Raw genomic sequence first — 12,701 nt, 5'->3', positions numbered from 1 at the left:
GGGCGCAGATACGTTGTGAGGCAAACTCACGGGATACGCAGTTCAATGGAAAAGTCATCGCAACCGGACTCCCAGAACACTGCGAGAACCCCCAAAACATCCCAGTGTGCCGCCAAGGGGGCGGTGTGGCAACTGTCGCCGTGCTTGAGTCACCGTAGCAAATTGCCGTAAATCTGTACAGACTTGTTCGTTCATCCCTACGCTGTCCTTGATGCTTCACGCGGTTGTCCTGAAATTCCCTTCCTGTTGGCTGTCCTTTTGATTCCTCACGAGTCATTTCACGGGTATGATGACGATCATCGCCGAACAGCTCCTCCACTGACAGCGCCATCGAAGGAAAGACAAGAGGGACGAAAAAGAAGCAGAAGACGTGAGTCGCGCGCATGCGGCCAGGGCAGGCCCAGTGGCTTCTCTGGGGTCCCGCCCTTCGCTCATGAGCGGGATCTGTGACCCACGCCACCGGCACTCTTCAAGAGTAACGCAACTCCACACCAGGGCCGGCCGGTCGCAGTCCTTTCTGAAACCACTAGCGATCAACGCTGCCCGCCATTAGGCGAGCAGGCCGCCGTTTGGCGGACGTCGGCTTGTTGAAAGCATTTTCAAGGACAGCGCGACCTTTAAGAGTAAGCACTTATTCCTGCCAACCAACCGCTTGAAGAAGGGGACACTGCCGAATGCTGCTTACGAGAGAAACCTGTGCGAGAGAAACCACGAGTCAGTAGCTCGCATAAGGCCCGACAGGATTGAAGGGACGGTGCTTCGACTTGAAGCAGAACGCGGCGTCGAGACGGCTTGATTGGAGAAGGACGCCCGTGGCTGAAGACTCCAATAAGATGTCGCAGAGCACTTCGACGACGACGTCCAACACCGATGGCTCTTCCCAGCCGTCGTGCCAGCCTGTCACGAAGTCGAAGACTGACCTCGTGCCCGGGCTGCTGTACTACGAGTTCTTGCCCCTGGTGCGCCGCTCCAAGGCCACCGGACTGCTGGAGTTCCAAGATTTTGAGTGAGTAGCTGATTGCATGCCCTTCGGCTGATGGCTACCCTCCAGAGAACTTGACAAATTTCTAACCTTTAAGAACGAGGTGTGAGCAAAAGTCATGGGCAGGACAAGCGGTGCACTGGAATTACTGAAGTGAAAAATTGGACTGAAAACCTTTATTTCTCGTCTGAGCGAGAGGAGACTGGGGCTTAAGGCACAGACGGCCTGACGGAGGTCCTCAGCCCCCTACACACTGTGTCAGCAACGTATATCTCAGTAAACAATGGAGCACCCATTTTCACAAATAGGTGAATAAGAAAATATAGAGAAAAAAAATGAATAGAAACCGCTTTCGTTGGCCGATTGGCAATCGCGGCGATGCGTTGTGAGAACAAAACGTACGCTAGCGCGTGATTAGAAATAGAGATAAACTAACATGGCACGAGCAAAGTGAGTAGCGCTACAGTCCGGCGGAACCAATGTACGAGGCCTGAAGAAAATCGGTCAGTGAGCCCGGCCCACGAACGAGAACCAGCCTAGGTATGTATTGTACGATCGGATCGCGCTACAGTTGGAACTGGAAATGGACCTTAACTTGTTCGCATTAAATGGATTCCGTATTTAACGAAACGCATTAAATAGTACCTAATTACTTTCGGCCGTGCGTTAGGGGGGGGGGGGCATGTGGGCGGATTCACCACATGAGCGACAAGTTCTGGAATATTTATTTGCGCTAGTTGAGAGCGCGAGAATTTGGCGATGCACGCCGACGCCTGTCATCGATCTGCTCCTGGCAAAAGTAGCTGGGCACAGTTGTCATGTAGCGCGCCAACATCTCCCCTAAATCAATAAATCAAAGTTTGTTGAAGGTCCACAACAGCGGCCAGCACAACAAATAATTTATGGCAAACCGCTGGGAAGTCATGAACAAATACCGACGTTCCGGCTAGTGCACTTTCCTGCGTCCCAACGCACCCCGCGGTCGGTTTCGGACCAAATCCCCCCGCACGGGGCACCTTGAGCAATCTTGGTGACGGTACTGGCGATACCGCGGACCCCGAGCCCCCAAACATAAGCTGGATCCAACCGTGGCGATGTGTTTATAGGTGGAGGGTTAGAAACCACGAACGGTGGCCGTCGGAGCCCAGGTCAAGCTCCGGCGGATGGGCTCCCTGTCTGTTTACCAGGCAGGGAGCTCCGGGACCTCCTCAGCTATCAGGGTAAGGTTGTGGAAGAAAGTACCCCCGTCTCCCTGCTTTTTCCTATGCCATATGGATAAATCAAACCCCCCCCCCCCCAGACGTGATCGGCCCCCTAAAAGGGGCCGCACCGAAGTATCTTTTCCTTCTTTGCCTTCTATCTCGCTCCCAAAGCCAGATAACTACCCTCGTTTTTTGATCATTGAATCCGTAGACAAATCGAAGCCGGTTTCCTCTCAATCTGTATTTCTTGTTTCTAAATACCTTGAAGGTATCATCGGCAAAACATATGATGCCAAAAAGCTCAGAACTGGTGAAGTGCTAGTTGAAGTTAAAACTCAGCAGCAATCCACAATCCTCCTGAAACAAACCCGCATGGCAGATCTGGAGGTCAGGGTCACACCCCACCGCAGCCTCAACAGCTGTCAAGGTGTGATCTCTGAGGCAGATCTCATGTCCGAGACCGAGGCCGACCTTTTGGAAGGCTTAAGGGATCAGGGCGTCACGGCTGTAAAGCGCATATCAATACGCCGAGATGATAAACAGGTAGCAACTAGACACATTATCTTGACCTTCGATCGATGCACCCTTCCAGAATTCATAAATGCCGGTTACATACATTGTTCTGTCCGCCCATACGTCCCGAACCCACGGCGCTGCTTCAAGTGCCAACGGTTCGGGCATGGCACAAACTCCTGCCGCGGCCGCCTTACCTGTGCAAAATGCGGCCAACATGACCACCCATCCGAAAACTGTAACACCCAGAGTTTCACCTGTGCCAACTGCCAGGGGCCCCACGCAGCGTGGTCCCGCACTTGCGAGAAATTCCAACAAGAAAAGAAAATAATCAATCTCAAAGTAACAGAGAACATCACCTTCCCAGAGGCGCGAAAGAGGTTCGCCTCTTTCCCCCTGGGGAGGTACGCCGACGCAGCTCGCCGGGGGGCGGAGCGGCGTCTGGTTTCGGCGGGGACCCAGTACCGCGAGTCGGACTTGGTCCCGCCCCCGCCCCCCCCTGGGTTGCCTCTGGCAGCCCGACCCGTCTCCGCACCGCTGGCTGAGCCAGCAGCGGTTGTGGTGGCAACCCCTTCCGTCGGGACCGGTGCCGCTCCCGTCCCTGCCTCCCCGTCCTCCAGTGCGTTGGAGGGTGCCATGGACACCACGGGCCCCGCACCGGCTCCCACCGCCACCGCACCGCCCGTGCCACTTCTGGTGCCCCCGACACTTGCGGCGGTGGCGGTTCAAACGAAGGGCCCCCGAAGGGGGTCCAGGTCCGGGGGGCCCGGTTCGACGGGCACACCCAGGACATCGGACGATGAGATGGACGTCGGGCCGTTCTTGCCTGTGGTACACCGCAAGGAACGCGTCCCGACGCCAAAGCCTCCCGACAAGCCAAGAAAGGCGAGAGTCACAGCCCCGAAAGACGACACATAACCAAACACACACACTCCAGTAGCTCTAACACTAAATAATGGGAAGAGAAAACATAATTCAATGGAACTGTAGAGGCCTTCTTAAAAATCTTGATGACGTATATGAGATTCTGCATGCCAATCAGCCAAGTGTAATGTGTGTTCAGGAAACACACCTGAATTCCAAGAACACAAATTTCTTGAACAGTTACTTGATATACAGAAAGGACAGGGATGGCTGCACGCACTCTTCTGGGGGTGTGGCCATAATTGCTCGGAAATCCTTAGCATGCCACCCTGTCGCTCTGAACACTGTCCTTGAGGCTGTGGCAATTCGAACAATAATATTTAATAGGTTGATAACGGTATGCTCCATATACATTCCTCCTGATGTTGCACTTTCAAGCTCTGACTTCGAGGCACTGGTTGACCAGCTGCCCGAACCATACATTCTTACAGGCGACCTTAATGCTCACAACTCTCTTTGGGGCTCCTCCAGAACGGATGCCCGAGGTCGCCTGATAGAGAAATTTCTTACATCTTCAGGAGCATGCCTTTTCAACAATAAACAGCCTACATACCATAACATAGGACACAACACATACTCATGTCTTGACTTGGCGATTGGCTCCGCAGTTCTCTTTCCTCTCCTCGAGTGGGGTGTGGGCACTGACCCATACGGTAGTGACCACTTCCCCACCTCACTCACATACATAGGTAAAGGCCCATGCAGTCCACCTTCCCATAATAGGTTCAATGAAGCACGAGCTAACTGGAATACATTTACAGAGACATGCAAACTACACCACACATCCATAGGACACCTACACGTCGAAGAAGCTACCCAACTCCTCACGGCGCACATCCTCGACGCCGCCGAAAAGTCCATTCCCCACGCCTCTGGTGCCCCGCGCAACCAGCGGAGGCCGTGGTGGAATGAGGACTGTAGGCGGGCGCGAGAGGCCCAGAACAAGGCGTGGGGTATCCTTCGTCGGTACCCCACGTCGGGAAACCTCCTCTTGTTCAAACGGGCCAAGGCGTTAGGAAAACGTGTGCGCCGTGAGGCAAAACGAGAGAGTTGGCGTACATTCATAACATCAATAAACTCCTACACAGACACACGGAAAGTATGGACACGTATACGCAAGCTAAAAGGACAACAGACACACAGCCTGCCCCTGGTCAGCACAACAGGGGACACACTCGAAGACCAGGCTGACACACTCGCACAACACTTCCAGCACGTGTCCAGTTCAGCACACTACACGAACACTTTCCTGAAACATAAAGCCTGTTGTGAAAAGAAGTCCCTACTCGACAACAACAAACCACAGACTTCTTACAACTCCCTGTTTTCACTACATGAGCTGAGGGCTGCTCTGAGCACGTGTAAACCCTCAGCTCCAGGCCCAGACAACATTACATATACAATGATACAGCACTTACACGCAGACACTCTTGTAACACTCCTTCACCTCTACAACAAGATATTTCTTTCGGGGCTCATTCCAAAGTCTTGGAGGGAGGCCATAGTTGTAGCAGTCTTGAAAGAAGGGAAGGACCCTTCCTCTCCTGCTAGCTATCGACCCATTGCCCTGACCAGCTGCCTGTGCAAGCTTCTCGAGAAGATGATAAATCGCAGGCTCGTGTACTTCCTTGAGTACAACGGTCTTCTCGAGAGCTGCCAGGCAGGCTTCAGGGCGGGGCGATCAACGAACGATCAACTCGTAGCTCTTGAAACATATATAAAGGATGCCTTTGTGCATAAACAATTTTGTCTGACGGTGTTTTTCGACATAGAGAAAGCCTATGACACCGCTTGGCGGTACGGTATCCTCAGTGACCTAAAGTCAATCGGTGTTGCGGGCAACATGTTGAACATCCTTTGTAGTTATATGTCGGAGAGAACCTTTCGCGTCAGAGTTGGTCGTGCACTGTCAAATGTTCACGTGCAAGAAAATGGCGTGCCGCAAGGTGGAGTGTTGAGCTGCACTCTCTTCATAGTAAAAATGAACTCTCTTGGAAAGGCACTGCCACCTACAATCTCTTATTCCATGTATGTAGATGACGTGCAGATATCCTTTAAATCGTGTAACCTGTCCATCTGCGAACGTCAAGTCCAGCTCGGCGTCAAGAAACTTGCCGGCTGGGCTGACAAGAATGGCTTTAATCTTAATCCCGCGAAGAGCTCTTGTGTTCTATTCTCCAGGAGGCGTGGCGTCCACCCGGACCCAGACATCACTCTTGCGAATGTGCCAATTCCTGTGAACAAGGAACACAAGTTTTTAGGTATTATATTCGACGAAAAACTTACATTCATCCCACATATCAGACAGCTCAAATGCAAATGCTTAAAAACAATGAATATTCTTAAGGTCCTCTCACATCAATCTTATGGGGCCGACAAACAACTCCTGCTGCGCCTGTACACAGCGTTGGTGGGGTCTCGGCTCGACTACGGCAGTGTCGTGTATGGGTCGGCGACAAAGACCGCACTGAGAATGCTCGACCCAGTGCTGCATCTTGGCCTTCGCCTCTCATGTGGCGCATTCCGCACTAGCCCCGTTGAAAGTCTTTATGTCGAGTGCGACAAATGGTGCCTAGGGCATCAGCGGGAGTATGTTGACCTGTTGTATGCATCCAAGATCGTGTCACTGACCAACCATCCTTTTAATCCCATCATGAACGATACATCAAATTCACAACTCTTTTTAAACAGGCCATCTATTCCCTTACCGTTCTCTCTCAGAGTTAGGGAGGAGGCTTGTGCTTCTGCACTCAATGTCCCCCTTTCAGACACGCACAAGACACCCATTCATAATTTTATCGCACCATGGCATTTTCGTCCTGTAACATGCGACCTGTCATTCATTCGTGTAGAAAAAAATAGGGTACCCAGGAATGCAATTCTGCAGCACTTCCTGTTCCTGCAGGACAAGTACAGGTGCGCAGAATTCTATAGCGACGCGTCCAAAACTAATTCTACTGTCTCTTGTGCAGCGCACGGACCAAATTTTAGAGTTATCAAAACAATGAATTTTCACAGCAGTATTTACACGGCAGAAGCGTATGGCATTTTACTCGTGTCAAATCACATCCTCGAACATAAGATTCCAAAGTCCATCGTCTACACAGATTCTCTAAGCGTTGTGCAGGCATTGTCATCAGGAAGGTCGTCAAAAAACTATGTAATCAATGTTCTTTTAAAGGTCATAATGACTGCATATGCCTCAGATTTAGAAATAACCATATGCTGGGTGCCAGGTCACTGTGGGATCCCTGGCAATGAGACCGCTGATCAAATGGCTAGTGCTGCTGCTCTCATGACCACAGTTGACATAACAACAGTACCTTACACCGACCTAAAGACACACATCAGACGACAGCTTCATAACACATGGCAACTACATTGGAGTCAACAGACAGACAACAAACTACACGTAATAAAACCACAACTGGGACGCTACATAACTGACTCACACAACAGATACACTGAAGTTGCCCTGGCTAGGCTGCGGATAGGCCACACACATGCGACGCACTCCCACCTCCTCACTGGAACTTCGGGACCCACGTGTAGCAGGTGTGGAAAGGGCCTATCCGTAGTCCACATACTAATCACATGCAGAGCACTTGACACAACACGACACAAACATTTCTCTGAATTATACAGACGACACATTCCTTTGCACCCATCATATTTTTTAGCCGACGAACCAATGTTTTCTAGTCAACGTGTTTTTAAGTTTTTAGCTGAGGTAAACTTCCTGCAGCTCTTGTCATATCATGTGTAATCACTCTGGCCCTATACACCAGCCATCTCCATTGTCTTTTGTTTTGCATCACCTTTACTTTTAGTTACATGTTTTAGTACTTACGGTGTGATGAAAACTCAATAACTTCTTCTTTGGCGCCCTTTGCCCTCGTTGGCCTTGCGCCATAAAACACCAACCATCATCATCATCATCGGACCAAATCCGGCCAATATCTGGGCCGTATATAGTGCCTTTAGGACGGTTGTTGTACTGCTGGAACGTGTCACTGCATAGACTACATGGTGGACACATACCAGAAACGCGCCAAACTTTTATTGTTGATATAACGAACCGGACATATACGTCACTTGTGGTATCCGAAAAATTCCCCATTCACGCTTTATCAATTGCGGGGTGTATTATGCTGTCGGTACACAGCTGGTTTGATGGAGGGTGAATGACGTATCGTTGATGCGTATGGGAACAACCGCATCGCCCGCGACGCAAGGCTAAACACCTGGGAGGAGATGCGTGGAACGGCAACGCCGCACGCGCTCTTCTTTGCGCATACTTGGCGGGCTTCCGTTGGCACCTCCGTGGCGCTTCCTTGGTGTAGCGCTTTCCGCATCGAGCAGTCGGAACTAAATTATCCTACAATGAAGATGTATTTTTGTGAGCGAGCTTGAATAAACCGCCGACCACACGTTACGGCCTGTGAACCCCCTTCCGCGAAAGGCTTGAGAATGTTCACGTTGAATCATTCGCAGTGATCTCTGATGAAATGATGGCCCAGTGATCGAATGATTAGCACAATAGCGGCAGATTAATGGACAAAACGTAGGATGCGTGCAGTACGTGACGGTCATACCGCTTCTGCACTGACGTGGGGGAGAGACCATTCCTCACGAGAGACAGGGATTAGTAGATACGTGCAGTAGATTGACACACCGTGATCTCCCCCCCCCCCCCCCCCTGATCTAGAGGAATCGCAGAGCGATGCGGTGCCGCCGGCTCCCCTTGAACTAAAGCAGAGGCTTGAGAGAGAGAGAGAGAGAGAGAGAGAGAGAGAGAAACTCTTTATTAAAGACCTCTAAGCGAGGAAGGTGGCCGGCAGCAGGAGTTGTGCGACGAACTTCGCAGCCCGGGCTGTGATGGTCGTCTGTTCCTCCTCTGGGTCAAAGCAGCTCAACGCTGCCTCCCAGAGCTCCGAGGAAGTGATTTGAGGGAGGGGATCATATGGACAGGCCCACATGTGATGTTGCACCGTGGCCTTGTCTCCGCATAGTGGGCAAAAGGGAGAGGGATAAACTGAGAAATGTATCTGATGGCGGAGGGCCTTATTGGGAAGGGATTCGTCTGTGTGAGCCTCCGTAGTCGTTCTTCCGTGTAAGTCTGAAGGGTGGGCCGGTGGGTATTTGAAGAGAGGGAGGCGGTAATGAGAAGTAATTTCATTGTGGCTCAATAGGCTATCACGGGCTGATCTGGCTCCGTGAGGCGTGCGTGCTGTTACATTCGGGTCCCCGAACCGGCCTCTATCTCCTCCGTCATGCGTGGTAGCATGGTGAAGAGCGGCCAGAAAAAGTTTCTGACTTGGTGATGACGACAAAATCCGAAGGCAAACTTAAACTGCTTTACTGCATGACGAGAGATGAGCCGAAGCAATACAGGAACAATACTCTTACGGGCAAGGACCTAGCCAGAGGCGGGGGGGGGGGGGGGGGGGGGTCCGGTTTCAAGCCCCTCCCTTAAATTTTTCCCAGGCAAGGCGTAAGAGACACGTAGGGTTCCTCTAGGCAAAAGTCATCCCTTCCTATAACCCAAAACTTCTTACGAAAAAAATTTCTGGCTAAGACCCTGCAAGTTACGGGCGAGAATATAGCAGAACTCGACAGGGCGACAGCACGGATTCGCAGCTGCAAAACGAATTGAATTATCCACCGAGAGGGCGGGTTTTATACCCAGTAGCCGTTACGGCTGCGCGATTTTCCTAGTGCTTCTGCGCACATGGGCCGAAAGTAGTACGGGCACGCACAACTCTTTCGATCCAAGTGCGTGAAGGACCGGCAGTAGCGACGCTCGTTGAGTCAGAGAGGGGGAAGAAGAGTTCTCGGCTGCGGCGTCCGCCTCGCCGGGACGTGTCGAAGATCCGTTGGCTTCGTGTTCTGTAGCTGCAACGGGTTGAGTCACCACCAAGGGGCCCCACGCGGCAGGCGCACACGGGGAGGGCAGGCTCTGCCACAAAGCACGAGAACACTGCACGAAGTTTGCAGCACGCGCGAAGATAATAGCGGCGCGCTGAATCGTAACACTGTGTGCGCGTGCGTGAGTGTGTATGTGCGTGTGTGCGCGTGAGTGTGCTTGTGCGTGACTGTGTGCGTGTGTGCGTGTGCGCGCGCTTGAGTGCGTGCGCGTTTGAGAAAGAAAGAAAGAAATTCGTGCCGGGGCAGCCTTAAGGCTCCGCTGAAAGAGAAAACTCGAGATGTGCCTGAAGAACGCGCAGCCACATTGCAGTGAAGTTCAAGTGTATCAAATAGAAGCTGCCAAGCTGAAACTATCATCGGTTGAAGGAATGCCCGATAAAGCTCATTAGGGCAGAACTAATTGGAACGAGGACGGTGTTCACGTACACCTAGCAGTTAACCTTGTCCTCATTTTACCTGCGCCATGAGCATCTCCTTCGGTACCGCAGCGTGTCCAATGAAGCTTAGCATATAACCTTCAGCAATATCATGCAGACCCTCATCTACTTCGTAGAGTTGGGCTCAAAAAAATAAATAAAGGCATGGACGGTGAATAAACAAACCACGCTTGTCCTTTTCACCGTCACTGGCCTTTATTGCGCTCAGGCGCAAGCGTCTTACTATCTAACGTCTAAGCGTCTAAACGTCTTCTTCATCATCATCATCATCGTCGTCGTCGTCGTCATCATCATCATCATCACCAGCCTATCTACGCCCACTGCAGGGCAAAGGCCTCTCCCATTATTCTCCAATTACCTCGGTCCTGTGCCAATTGTGACCAATTTATCCCCGCAAACTTCTTGATCTCATCTGCCCATCTAACTTTCTGCCGCCTCCTGCAATGCTGGCCTTCTTTAGGGATCCACTCTGTTAGCCTTAATGACCAGCGGTTATCTTGCCTTCGCATTACATGCCCTGCCCACGTCCATTTCTTCTTCTTAATTTCTACTAATATGTCTTTAACACCAGTTTGCTCCCTGACCCACTCCGCTCTCTTCTTGTCCCTTAATGTTACACCTATCATTTTCCGCTCCATTGCCCGCTGAGTCGTTCTCAATTTAAGTTGAACCCTCTTAGTGAGCCTCCAAGTTTCTACCCCGTAGGTGAGTACCGGTAAGATGCAGCTGTCATACACTTTCTTCTTCAGCGACAATGGTAGGCTGCTATTCATTATCTGAGAATGTCTGCCATATGCACCCCACCCCATTCTGATCCTTCTAATTACCTCTGCCTCATGGTTGGGATCTGGTGTAACAACTTGGCCTAAGTAGATATATTCGCTTACCACTTCCACTGCCTCGCCACCTATCTCAAACTGCTGTGCTGTCCCGAGGTTATTGATCATTACTTTAGTTTTCTGCATATTAATTTTCAGGCCCATGGTTCTACTCTGTTCGCCCAGTGCGGAAAGCATGCTTTGCAATTCGTCCCCCGAGTTACTTAGCAAGGCAACGTCATCAGCAAATCTGAGGTTACTGAGGTATTCTCCATTAACCCTTACTCCCACCTGTTCCCAATCCAACGTTCTGAATACTTCTTGTAAGCATGCTGTGAATAACATTGGAGAGATTGTGTCTCCTTGTCTGACACCCTTCCTTATAGGTATTTTACTGCTCTCCCTATAGAGGATGATGGTACCTGTAGACCCATTGTAGATATCCTCTAGTATTCCTACATAATGCTCATCTACCCCCTGGTTCCGTAATGCCTGAATGACTGCTAGGGTTTCGACCGAGTCAAATGCTTTCTCATAATCTATGAAGGCTATATATAGGGGTTCAGTATACTCAGCGCACTTCTCTATCACCTGATTGATCGTGTGAATATGGTCCATTGTTGAATAACCTTTACGGAACCCTGCTTGTTCTTTAGGTTGACTGAAATCTAAGGTTGCAGAGATTCGGTTAGCGATTACCTTGGTAAATACCTTGTAGACGACTGACAGTAAGCTGATCCGCCTGTAATTTTTCAAGTCCTTCATGTCGCCTTTCTTATAGATTAGGATGACGTTCGCGTTCTTCCAAGATTTCGGTATCATTGCGGTCATTAGGCATTGCGTATACAGGTTTGCCAGTTTTTCAAGTACAATTTCTCCGCCATCCTTCAAGAGGTCTGCTGTTATCTGCTCCTCACCAGGTGCTTTGCCCCCTTTCATTTCTTTCAAAGCCTTCCTTACTTCTTCGGTCGTTACTGGTGGGATGCCTATCTCCTCTGAACTACTGTCTCGTTCGGCATTATCCTGGATGTCCCGGCTACTGTACAGATCCCTATAGAACTCCTCGGCCACTGTGACTATTTCATCCCTATTTTTGATGACATTGCCTTGCTTATCCTTAAGTGCATGCACGCCAAGACGTCTTTTCACTGCTTTCAGGCTACCTCCGTTCTTTACAGCGTATCCGATCTTCTCCATAAACGTCTTACAGCCTACTATCTACCCATCATCCTTATTGGGAGTGCACCCCACCTTCTCTTGCCCCATCCCTCGTCTCCATCACTTCCTGGGAGCTCTGGCTGTCTCCCCCGGCCCGACAGTGAACATCCAGGCTGCCCAAGAAGCTCTCTATGAACATGTGCACCGGATCCGTGCTTACTTCAATACTACGCGGAAACCTTGGACTGATAATGTCCACTACAGGACCTGTACTTAAGCCCTTAAAAGGGCCCTAAACAGGGTGCCAAAGGTTGCGATTTTACGTGCCCAATCTCCGGCGAACTATCCACGGAACGTCCAACCACAAAAAATGGTTTCAAAGCGTTGAGTATTAGCCGAGTTATCGTTCATAAAAAAAGGGCTAGCAATAAGGCCTGGAGCTCTTGCCCTCTTATCGCGCCCACAAAGCACTGTGGAAGCTATGACGTCACCGACCAGGCGCAAGACCACCTAGATTAACAGGGCAAGGTTCGAGAAGGGCGCAGTCATTGGCTTCGCTCGGCGGTACGTCACGCTTTTTTAGAATACAAATTTGTGCTACACTCGGGAACAAGTTAACAACGGCAATAGCTCATATACGGTATCACTCCGCCTTAGCGAAGGACCCGGATGTCAGCGGGTGCGCGCTTTTTGAACGGAGATGCTATGAATGCGTGATATCGTCTGCCTTCCTTTCCTC

The sequence above is a fragment of the Haemaphysalis longicornis genome, unplaced genomic scaffold (genome assembly GCF_048455015.1).
Source record: "Haemaphysalis longicornis isolate Haplotype H1 unplaced genomic scaffold, Haemaphysalis longicornis Haplotype H1 scaffold_10, whole genome shotgun sequence".
Taxonomy (NCBI): Eukaryota; Metazoa; Arthropoda; class Arachnida; order Ixodida; family Ixodidae; genus Haemaphysalis; species Haemaphysalis longicornis.
The sequence above is the reverse complement of the archived record's forward strand: the minus strand, read 5'-3'. Positions refer to the sequence as shown.